This window comes from Mesoplodon mirus (genome assembly GCF_964341445.2).
Source record: "Mesoplodon mirus genome assembly, chromosome: 8".
Taxonomy (NCBI): domain Eukaryota; kingdom Metazoa; phylum Chordata; class Mammalia; order Artiodactyla; family Ziphiidae; genus Mesoplodon; species Mesoplodon mirus.
In genome coordinates, this window is record NC_138984.1 from 111,836,501 (window position 1) to 111,849,399 (window position 12,899).

The window sequence follows — 12,899 nt, forward strand, 5'->3', positions numbered from 1 at the left end:
GTATGTTCATGAAGGGCCTTGGGCAGTAGGCAGAGTCCAAGCTTTAGATGACTGAGGGTCAGAAGCACTCACCATCAGCCTCCCTTAAGTTACATTTTATCTGGCCTTGGTAGATGATATAGATATACATATCTATTTTTTCAGATTCTTTCCCCGTATAGGTTATTACAAAATATTGAGTGTAGTTCCCTGTGCTATACAGTAGGTAGGCCCTTGTTGATTATCCATTTTGTACATAGCATTGTGTATGTGTTAATCCCAAAATCTTAAATTATCCCTCCCCGCACCTTTCCGCTTTTGTAACAATAAGTTACAAGATTTTATATTCCTCAGAAATGGGGGAGCTGAAAGAATGGTATAATTTTCAATGGAAAAACATTCAAAAGAAGATTGAAGCTTCAGCCAAGATCATTAGATGTACATCCTTGGAAAACCATCACTTAATTTCTCTAAACTTGACCTGACAAGTAAGACAAAAACCCTCCACTGAACTTGCTTATAATCAAGTGATGGAAATATCAAATATAAGTCTTAGAAACATCTTATTTTACCCGAGCCTTATACACTGCTCTATGTTAATTACGGTTTGCTTCACACATCTGTTCACTGAAGTTACAATGTTCTCAATTTCTGTTACTGATCCTCCAGAGTGGGCCCCAACAAGGGTCCCCCTGCCCAGTGTCGTTGAAGCCAACAGATCAAGACTGAGTTTGGTTCAGAAGCAAAGGAAACTTTATATTTTGATCAGAGAATGGACAGGTGAGAGCGTGCACTCCCCCGCGGGCTGTGGGCTGGGCTGCTCTGTAGGGATCCCGGCAGCGTCAGCGGGAGGGAGGGGACGGAGCTCTCGAGGGCCGGGTTGGCTGCAGCTCAGGCTCTATGTTGCGGAGTCTGCAGGGGCCCCGCGAGCTGAGGTGTCGGCCCAGCCATTCTGCACTAGGAAATCGTGTCTGAAGTGCCGGGTGTAGGACCTAGGCATGCGGAACCCTAGGAGCAAGTGAAATTAGACAAAGCACAAAGGAAAAAAAGGTTAGACTTTATTTTATTGCCCAGATTCTATTTTTATCTCCCAGGTATTTTTCATGGGCTTTGCCGGTGACAAAACCCTCCTCCACCTTTTGTCCCGTTCCTCATTCTTGGGGTGCTGAGGGTGCAGACCCCTCTTCTGTAAGTGCTTCGTGCTGAGTTGGGAGCCCTCATACCCGGGGGGAGGGGCAGGACTTCTCCCCAGCAGCCTCCAGGTGAGGTCGATTGTCCCAAGGGCTCCTGCCTCACTGCTCGTCCGCCTGAGCACCAGCATTGGAAGTGTTATAGATTCTAATGACCTTTAAGGGTCCAGGAAAGAGATGCGCAGAGACGCTGGGGGGCAGCTTTCACCCCGCCCCACAGTTATTCGGCCACCTTAGGCTGACGGTTTCTGCCAGCCTAGATGCTCTGACCAGTAGTCTGCGCTTTCTTCAATTAGGCCCCTCAATTAACGTACAAATAGCACCAGGTGTCAGAGCCCTGCCCGCTCAACTCCCAGACAGTCCAGGGTCGGTGGTGATCCAGGACCATGACGGCCACTGAGTCAGTGGCCTTTTGAAGTAGCCAGGAGTCCAGTCGGTCTTATTGGCCGCCGTCACCGCGGTGTCTGTAGGCTTTTCTATGGTGACAGCGTGATATACGGTTCCCCCGCCAAGCTTATTAGCTCCCCTCTGGGTGCAGTAAGTCCTGCAAGCAGTAGTCTGCTCTTTCGGGGCACACTCTTGTTGTTTTCTGAGAGAAGCTCCAGGTCAAGTGATGGTCACACGAGTTGTCATGGGGGCCCGTTGCCCCCGGTTGTCTCTCTGAAGTTTGGAGTTGGAGGGCCTCCTCACTCGAGGTCAGTGTGTCCACAGAGCGACCCCTGCAACTTCAGGGCATGGTGGGTGGTTAGGATCACCACGTGGGGTCCTTTTCCCTTAGGAGGGAGCTGGCCTTGTGAGATGCTGGTTTCCAGGTTTTTAGATACCCCCAGTATCCTGGCCGGATGGGGCGGTGGGCCAAGCCCTTGGTGACCGCAGTTTATCCTACCTGGACGGCATTCTTGCATTGTTCCATTTCAAGTGGTCCCAGCTTTTGTGCTAATACTCCAAGAGCGATTCACTTTTGACCGGGAATGTAAAGGTCAAAGGGTTTAGCTAAATTAGGGAGTTCCAGGGCAAGGGTCTGAAGTGACTGCTCTTTCCATTCTTGAAAGGCTGCTTCTGGATTCTATTCAGAAGGATCATCATCTTTTCCTGTCAGTGCTTCATATAGAGGCCCAGCTATTAGGCCGTAGTTAGGGATCCAGATGCAGAAAACCTTGGCCTCCCCAGGAACCCCTAAGCTGTCTTCTAGTTTTAGAAGAGGTAAGGCTGCAAATGGCTTCTTCCCTTTCCTGGGATGGGCTTCTCCGAACTTCTGTGAGAATGAAGCCCAGGCAGGTCACCTTAGCCTGTGATATTTGAGCCTTTTTCTTGGACACCTTCTATCCTTTCTTGGCTAGGTGGTTCAGAGGCCTCCTATGTAGGGCTGGTGATCAGAATGTCGTCTGCATATTGAAGGTGGGTTCCCTTCTCCAGAGGTAGATCTTTTAGGTTTTAGTTAAGTTTCCCCAAAGGTGGTGTGGGAATTTTTGAACCCTTGGGGCAGGACGGCCCCAGCAGTACTGTCTTCGTTGTATGTTGAGTCCTGCCAATCACAAGCCAAAATTTCTTGTGACTCTGGGGCTAATGGAATACAGAAGAAGGCATCATCTAAGTCTAATACAGAATACCATGTCCTGGTGGATGGTAGAATGACCAGCAGGGTGGGGGAATTAGAAACTACTGGATGTATATCCTCGGTGTCTTCACTGACTATCCTGACGTCCTTTACCAGGTCCCCAGTAGCCCACGGGGCTCTCATGGTCAGACCCCTCCCAGGTTATGGAGCTCATCTGGGCAGGTACCCAGCAGCCCATGGGGCTCTCATGGTCAGGCCCCTCCCAGGATACGGAGCTCCCCTGGGCAGGTACCCCGGTAGGTCTAGGCACACAGGAACCGTGCACATAGCCCTCATTGCAGAACACCCCAGATCACCTGTCACTCAGAGCTGACACAGAGCACCTCAGAGCAGGACTTGAACTAACAAACAGCAGCTCTGACAGGTCTGTGACCCTGGGCATCACTCTGTGCGACCTCCCTCTTCCTGGTCTTCCAGAGACTTCCACTGCAGCCGGGGCACCAGGCCTCTGTCTCCACCCACCACCCCTCCTCTCCCTGACTCCTGGGTTCCTCTCATTAGGAGAGGGTCTTCTTGAATTTCTCTCCCACTCATGGGCCAGATAAAATGATTAGAAAACAAGCTGCAGCTGCAGCCCCTTGTCTATCCTGACCCTCAGGACCCCACACCTGTTCCTTGGACCTGGCCCATTCAGCAAGGTCAATTTTCTGCAACTGTGAGCCCCTGAGGGGTGAGGATTGGCTGACCTGAGCAGCCTGACCCTGCCTGCCAGCCCTCCCCAGGTGTGCCTGGTTTGAGGTCAATATAAACACCGCTCCAGGCGGCAAGAGCCCCTGCAGCTGTGCCTGACGCCGTATTCTCTGCCCCGTCAGCAGTCTCGGGGCTGGGCTGGTGGGAGGGAGTGATGGGCCGTGGCTTTGTGGGTGGCCCGGTGTGAGTGGGGCTCTGCTGGACTTTCTGCAGGAGTTGCCAGGCTGCCACCTGCTAAAGAAGAGGATGTGTCACCCGTACCTGCCGCTGGAATTTCTCTCCGGGCAGAGGTGAGGAAGGAAAAAAGCAGTGGGGGCCGGGACAGGAGGGGTATCTCAGGCAGGAAAAGGGAAAACTTCCAGAAGAGCGCCCGGGGCCAGGACCATCCTGGCTGGCCTGCAGGCACCAAGTTGGCCTGCGTGCTGTCGCTGGTGTGGCTCCACGGCCCTTCCTCTAGGCTTTCAAGTCCTTGTACATATTCAGGTGTTTTACCTGGAAAGGGTGGGAACAGTTCAGCAGCAGCTGGCCTGGTGCTCAGCTCACATTTACTCACAGACGCCTCGGCACCGTCCCCCAGCTTTGCAATGAGGACGCTCCTTGCTAGGGAGCTGCTGGCTGCATGGGAGACGATTCCCCACCTCTGACCAACTTCAGAATTGTTTACCACTGGAGCAAGTGCCCTGATAGGGTTTTCCTCTGTATAACTGGTGGGTTGTGTTTTTTTTCTTTTTTCTTTTTAGGTTCAAGGTAGGTTTTTTTTTTTTGTTTGTTTTGTTTTTTTTTTTAAATACTTTTCTGGGCTTTATCTTCTTTAACACCATTAAGAACACCATTTTATTTTATTTTTTATTTTTTTGGCGGTACGCGGGCCTCTCACTGTTGTGGCCTCTCCCGTTGCGGAGCACAGGCTCCGGACACGCAGGCTCAGCGGCCATGGCTCACGGGCCCAGCCGCTCCGCGGCACGTGGGATCCTCCCGGACCAGGGCACGAACCCATGTCCCCTGCATCGGCAGGCGGACTCTCAACCACTGCGCCACCAGGGAAGCCCTCAAGGTAGGTTTTATTCCTCTTTTTTGTATTTATAGATATAAGCATGGAAATAATTCATTCATATAAATACATCTATGGGAAGGGAAGAACATTTTTTCTGTTTTATTTTTTTTAATATTTGAATTTTATTGTATTTATTTTTTTACACAGCAGGTTCTTATTGATTATCTATTTTATACATATAAATGTATACATGTCAATCCCAATCTCCCAATTCGTCCCACCCCCACCCCCCCACGGCTTTCCCCCCTTGGTGTCCATACATTCGTTCTCTACCTCTGTGTCTCTATTTCTACCCTGCAAACCGGTTCATCTGTACCATTTTTCTAGGTTCCACATATATGCATTAATATACAATATTTGTTTTTCTCTTTCTGACTTACTTCACTCTGTATGACAGTCTCTAGATCCATCGACGTCTCTACAAATGACCCAGTTTCATTCCTTTTTATGGCCGAGTAATATTCCATTTTATATATGTACCACATCTTTATCCATTCGTCTATCAGGGGGCATTTAGGTTGCTTCCATTACCTGGCTATTGCAAATAGTGCTGCAGTGAACATTGGGGTGCATGTGTCTTTTTGATTTATCGTTTACTCTGGGTATATGCCCAGTAGTGGGATTGCTGGATCATATGGTAATTCTATTTTTAGTGGGGGTTTTTTTGCATTTTTATTGGAGCATAATTGCTTTACAATGGTGTGTTAATTTCTGCTTTATAACAAAGTGAATCAGTTATACATATACATATGTTCCCATATCTCTTCCCTCTTGTGTCTCCCTCTCTCCCACCCTCCCTATCCCACCCCTCTAGGTGGTCACAAAGCACCGAGCTGATCTCCCTGTGCTATGCGGCTGCTTCCCACTATCTATCTACCTTATGTTTGGTAGTGTATATATGTCCATGCCTCTCTTTCGCTTTGTCACAGCTTACACTTCCCCCTCCCCATATCCTCAAGTCCATTCTCTACTAGGTCTGTGTCTTTATTCCTACCTTACCCCTAGGTTCTTCATGACATTTTTTTCTTAAATTCCATATATATGTGTTAGCATACGGTATTTGTCTTTGTCTTTCTGACTTACTTTGCTCTGTATGACAGACTCTAGGTCTATCCACCTCATTACAAATAGCTCAATTTCATTTCTGTTTATGGCTGAGTAATATTCCATTGTATATATGTGCCACATCTTCTTTATCCATTCATCCAATGATGGACACTTAGGTTGTTTCCATCTCCGGGCTATTGTAAATAGAGCTGCAGTGAACGTTTTGGTACATGACTCTTTTTGAATTATGGTTTTCTCAGGGTATATTCCCAGTAGTGGGATTGCTGGATCATATGGTAGTTCTATTTGTAGTTTGGTTTTGTTTTTTTTTTTTGGTACGTGGGCCTCTCACTGTTGTGGCCTCTCCCATTGCGGAGCACAGGCTCCGGTCACGCAGGCTCAGTGGCCATGGCTCACGGGCCCAGATGCTCCACGGCATGTGGGATCCTCCCGTACCGGGGCACAGAACCTTGTCCCCTGCATCGGCAGGCGGACTCTCAACCACTGTGCCACCAGGGAAGCCCGTATTTGTAGTTTTTTAAGGAACCTCCATACTGTTCTCCATAGTGGCTGTACCAATTCACATTCCCACCAACAGTGCAAGAGTGCTTCCTTTTCTCCACACCATCTCCAGCATTTATTGTTTCTAGATTTTTTTGATGATGGCCATTCTGACTGGTGTGAGATGATATCTCATTGTATTTTTGATTTGCATTTCTCTAATGATTAATGATGTTGAGCATTCTTTCATGTATTTGTTGGCAGTCTGTATATCTTCATTGGAGAAATGTCTATTTAGGTCTTCTGCCCATTTTTGGATTGGGTTGTTTGTTTTTTTGTTATTGAGCTGCATGAGCTGCTTGTAAATTTTGGAGATTACTCCTTTGTCAATTGCTTCATTTGCAAATATTTTCTCTGATTCTGAGGGTTGTCTTTTGGTCTTGCTTATGGTTTCCTTTGCTGTGCAAAAAGCTTTGAAGTTTCATTAGGTCCCATTTGTTTATTTTTGTTTTTATTTCCATTTCTCTAGGAGGTGGGTCAAAAAGGATCTTGCTGTGATTCATGTCATAGTGTTCTGCCTATGGTTTCATCTAAAAGTTTTATAGTGTCTGGTCTTACATTTAGGTCTCTAATCCATTTTGAGTTTATTTTTGTGTATGGTTCTATGGAGTGTTTTAATTTCATTCTTTTATGTATAGATGTCCCGTTTTCCCAGCACCACCTACTGAAGAGACTGTCTTTTATCCATTGTATATCCTTGCCTCCTTTGTCATAGATGGGTTAGCCATAGGTACATAGGTTTATCTCTGGGCCTTTTTTCCTGTTCCATTGATCTATATTTCTCTTTCTGTGCCAGTACCATAATAGTCTTGGTTACTGTAGCTTTGTAGTATAGTCTGAAGTCCGGAAGTCTGATTCCTCCAGCTCTTTTAATTTCCCTCAAGACTGCTTTGGCTATTTGGGGTCTTTTGTGTCTCCATACAAATTTTAAGATTTTTTTGTTCTAGTTCTGTAGAAAATGCCACTGGTAATTTGATAGGCATTGCATTGAATCTGTAGATTGCTTTGTGTAGTATAGTCATTTGCACAATATTTATTCTTCTAATCCAAGAACATGGTTTAAACCTCCATCTGTTTATAACATCTTTGATTTCTTTCAGCAGTGTCTTATAGTTTTCTGAGTACAGGTCTTTTACCTCCTTAGGTAGGTTATTTCTACATATTTTATTCTTTTTGTTGCAATGGTGAATGGGATTGTTTCCTTAATTTCCCTTTCTGATCTTTCATTGTTAGTGTATAGGAATGTAAGAGATTTCTGTGCATTAATTTTGTATCCTGCTACTTTACCAAATTCATTGATTAGCTCCAGTAGTTTTCTGGTGTCATCTTTAGGATTCACTATGTATAGTATCGTGTCATTTGCAAACAGTGACAATTTTACTTCTTCTTTTCCAATTTGTATTCCTTTTCTTTTTCTCCTCTGATTGCTGTGGCTAGGACTTCCAAAGCTATGTTGAATAATAGTGGAGCAAGTGGGCATCCTTGTCTTGTTCCTGATCTTAGAGGAATTGCTTTTAGTTTTTCACCATTGAGAAGGATGTTTGCTGTGGGTTTGTCATATATGGCCTTTATTATGTTGAGGTAGATTCCTTCTATGCCCACTTTCTGGAGACTTTTTATCATAAATGGGTGTTTAATTTTGTCAAAAGCGTTTCCTGCATCTATTGAGATGATATTTTTATTCTACAATTTGTTAATATGGTGTATCACATTGATTGATTTGTGTATATTGAATAATCCTTGTATCCCTGGGATAAACCCCACCTGATCATGGTGTATGATCCTTTTAATGTGTTGTTCAATTCTGTTTGCTAGTATTTTGTTGAGGATTTTTACATCTATATTCATCAGTAATATTGGTCTATAATTTTCTTTTTTTGTAGTATCATTGTCTGGTTTTGGTATCAGGGTGATGGTGGCCTCATAGAATGAGTTTGGGAGTGTTCCTTCCCCTGCAAATTTCTGAAGAGTTTGAGAAGGTTTGGTGTTAGCTCTTGTCTAAATGTTTGATAGAATTCACCTCTGATGCCATCTGGCTCTGGACTTTTGTTTGTTGGAAGATTTTTAATCACAGTTTCAAGTTCATTACTTGTGATTGGTCTGTTCATATTTTCTATTTCTTCCTGGTTCAGTCTTGGAAGATTATACCTTTCTACGAATTTGCCCATTTCTTCCAGGTTGTCCATTTTATTGGCATAGAGTTGCTTGTAGTAGTCTCTTAGGATGCTTTGTATTTCTGTGGTATCTGTTGCAACTTCTCCTTTTTCATTTCTAATTTTTTTTTATTTGAGTCCTCTCCCTCTTTTTCTTGAGTCTGGCTAAAGGTTTATCATTTTTGTTTATCTTCTCAAAGAACCAGCTTTTAGGTTTATTGATCTTTGCTATTGTTTTCTTCATTTCTATTTCATTTATTTCTGCTCTAATTTTTATGATTTCTTTCCTTCTACTAACTTTGGGTTTTGTTCTTCTTTCTCTAGTTCCTTTAGGTGTAAGATTAGATTGTTTAATTGAGATTTTTCTTGTTTCTTGAGTTAGGCTTGTATTGCTATAAACTTCCCTCTTAGAACTGCTTTTGCTCAATCCCATAGGTTTTAGATCATCATGTTTTTGTTGTCATTTGTCTCTAGGTAGTTTTTTATTTTTTCTTTTATTTCTCCAGTGATCTCTTGATTATTTAGTAACATATTGTTAAGCCTCCATGTGTTTGTGTTTTTTATGTTTTTTTTCCCTGTAGTTGATTTCTAATCTCATAGCCTTGTGGTCAGAACAGATGCTTGATATGATTTCAGTTTTCTTAAATTTACTGAGGCTTTATTTGTGACCCAAGATGTGATCTATCCTGGAGAATGTTCTGTATGTAGTTGAGAAGAATGTGTAATCTGCAGTTTTTGGATGGAATGTCTTATAACTATCAATTAAATCTATTTGGTCTATTGTGTCATTTAAAGTTTGTGTTTCCTTATTAATTTTCTGTCTGGATGATCTCCATTGGTGTAAGTAAAGTGTTAAAGTCCCCTGCTATTATTGTGTTACTGCCAATTTCCTTTTTACAGCTGTTAGCAGTTGCCTTATGTATTGAGGTGCTCCTATGTTGGGTACATATATATTTATAATTGTTATATCTTCTTCTTGGATTGATCCCTTGATCATTATGTAGTGTCCTTCCTTGTCTCTTGTGACAATCTTTATTTTAAAGTCTATTTTGTCTGATATGAGTATTGCTACTCCAGCTTTCTTTTGCTTTTCATTTGCATGGAATATCCTTTTCCACCCCCTCACTTTCAGTCTGTATGTGTCCCTAGGTCTGAAACGGGTCTCTTATAGACAACACATATATGGATCTTGTTTTTGTATCCATTCAGCAAGCCTGTGTCTTTTGGTTGGAGCATTTAATCCATTCACATTTAAGGTAAATATTGATATGTATGTTCCTATTACTATTTACTTAATTGTTATGGGTTTGTTTTTGTAGATCCTTTTCTTCTCTTGTGTTTCCCACTTAGAGAGGTTCTTTTAGCATTTGTTGTAGAGCTGGTTTGGTGGTGCTGAGTTCTCTTAGCTTTTGCTTGTCTGTAAAGCTTTTGATTTCTCCATCGAATCTGAATGAGATCCTTGCTGGGTAGAGTTCTCTTGGTTGCAGGTTCTTCCCTTTCATCACTTTAAATATATTATGCCACTTTCCTCTGGTTTGTAGAGTTTCTGCTGAGAAATCAGCTCTTAACCTTATGGGAGTTCCCTTGTATGTTATTTGTCATTTTTCCCTTGTTGCTTTTAATTATTTTTTCTTTGTCTTTAATTTTTGTCAATTTGATTACTATGTGTCTTGGCATTTTTCTCCTTGGGTTTATCCTGCCTGGGACTCTCTGAGCTTCCTGGACTTGGGTGGCTATTTCCTTTCCCATGCTAGGGAAGCTTTCGACTATAATCTCTTCAAATATTTTCTAAGGTCCTTTCTGTCTCTTCTCCTTCTGGGACCCCTGTAATGCGAATGTTGTTGCGTTTAATGTTGTCCCAGAGGTCTCTTAGGCTGTCTTCATTTCTTTCCTTTCTTTGTTCTTTATTCTGTTCTGCAGCAGTGATTTCCACCTTTCTGTCTTCCAGGTCACTTATCCGTTCTTCTGCCTCAGTTATTCTGCTATTGATTCCTTCTAGTGTGTTTTTCATTTCAGTTATTGTATTGTTCATCTCTGTTTGTTCTTTAATTCTTCTAGGTCTTTATTAAGAATTTCTTGCATCTTATTGACCTTTGTCTCCGTTCTTTTTCTAAGGTCCTGGATCATCTTCACTATCATTATTCTGAATTCTTTTTCTGGAAGGTTGCCTATCTCCACCTCATTTAATTGTTTTCCTGGGGTTTTATCTTGTTCCTTCACCTGGTACAAATTCCTCTGCCTTTTCATTTTGTCTATCTTTCTCAATGTGGTTTTCCTTCCATAGGCTGCAGAATTGTAGTTCTTCTTGCTTCTGCTGTCTGCCCTCTGGTGGGTGAGTCTATCTTAGAGGCTTGTGCAACCTTCCTGATGTGAGGGACTGGGTGGGTAGAGCTGGGTGTTGCTCTGGTGGGCAGAGCTCAATAAAACTTTAATCCGCATGTCTGCTGATGCATGGGGCTGTGTTCCCTCTCTGTTGGTTGTTAGGCCTGAGGTGACCCAGTACTTCAGCCTACGTGGCTCTTTGGTGGGGCTAATGGTGGACTCTGGGAGGGCTCATGCCAAGGAGGACTTCCCAGAACTTCTGCTGCCAGTGTCCTTGTCCCCACAGTGAGCCACAGTCACCCCCCACCTCTGCAGGAGACCCTCTAAAACTAGCAGGTAGGTCTGGTCATTCTCCTATGGGGTCACTGCTCCTTCCCTTGGGTCCTGATATGCACACTACTGTTGTGTGCCCTCCAAGAGTGGAGTCTCTGTTGTGACTCTACGTCTCTGAGTGGAGTTAAGACTCTGAGACTCAGTGGAGTCTCACAGACTCTGGGTCCTGTGAAGCTTCGATGCTTCGTGGTTCTAGAAATCCTATAGGAGACGGTCCACAGCAGGTGAAGCTAATGCTGTCAGTGGAGGTGGTGAAGCAAAAGATCTGCAGTTCAGACTAAAGGTGCCAATGTACATACAGGACAAAACCATCTCATGTGAATGTCATTCAGGCATGTTTAACATAAATACAGTCAGGTTAATGCCTAACATCTATCTTGTGCCTCCCCTCAGGGACCTCCTCAGTTCCTGAGGCTCCTGTAACTCATGTACAGTGGTATGGAGAGTGGGCTCTGTCCAGTCTGAGCCCTGAGTTACCCAGTGTGTATCGTAGGATACTTCGTATTTCTGTGGTGTCTGTGGTAACATCATCGCTTTCATTTCTGATTTATTTGGACCCTCTCTTTTTTAAAAAAACATACTACTATTGTCTTTTATTCTTTACAGAAGCTTAATAAATGTTTGATCTACTACCCTTACTCTATGTATACTTTTTGCAGTGAGATTTTTACTTTTGTTTGTTTTCTTTTTACTATCAATAATTAGTGAGACTTCTTTTAAGCTTAAGTAAATTCCTTCAACATTGTGTATAAGGCTGGTTTATTAGTGATGAACTCTTTTAGCTTTTGCTAGTCTGGGAACCCTTGATCTCTCCTTCAATTCTTTTTTCCCCCATAAATTTATTTATTTATTTATTTTTGGCTGCATTAGATCTTCATTGCAGTGCATGGGCTTTTCTCTTGTTGTGGCAAGTGGAGGCTACTCTTCGTTGTGGTGCACGGGCTTCTCATTGTGGTGGCTTTTCTTGTTGTGGAACATGGGTTCAAGGTGCTCAGGCTTCAGTAGTTGTGGCTCGCAGGTTCAGTAGTTGTGGCTCATTGACTCTAGTGCACAGGCTCAGTAGTTGTGGCACACAGGCTTAGTTGCTCTGTGGCATGTGGGATCTTCCTGGATCAGGGCTCAAACCCATGTCCCCTGCATTGGCAGGCAGATTCTCAACAACTGTGCCATCAGGGAAGCCCTCTCCTTCAAATCTGAATCATAATCTTGCTTGTGGAGTATTCTTGTTGTAGACTTTTTCTTTTTAGCCCATTGAATATATCCTATCATTCCTTCCTAGTCTACAAATTGTGCTGAGAATTCATCTGACAGTCTTATGGGAATACCTTGAACATAACTAGACCCTTTTATTTCACTACTTCTGTGATCCCTCTTTAATTTTTTAAATTTTTAAATTTTTGGTGCTTTATAATATGTCTTGGTGTGGACCTGTTTGTCTTCATATTGTTTGGGACTCTGTGTTTCCTGGACCTGGATGTGTGTTTCCTTCCCCAGGTTAGGAAAGTTATCAGTTACTATATCCTCTAATAATTTCTCTGCCCGTTTCTCTCTTCTCCTCGTTCTGGAACCCCTGTAATGCTCATGTTAATATTCTTGATGTTGTATCAGAGGTCCCTTTACCTATAGTCCTAATGTTTTTTCTTTGTGCTATTCAGTTTGGGTGATTTTCACTACTCTGTTTTCCATTTCACTGATCTGTTCTTCTGTATCATATAATATAATGTGACTTCTCTCGTGTGTGTGTGTGTGTGTGTGTGTGTGTGTGTTAAGCTCTTTTATTATATTGTTCACTGTTTGGTTCTTTTTGACATGTTATTACTCTTTGTTGAAATTCTCACTATGTCCATCTATTCTTCTCCCGACTTGGGTGAGCATCTTTATAATCACTACTGTGAACACTTTTTTTTTATCAGGTAGAATGCTTCTCGCTGTTTTATTCCATTCTTTTTCTG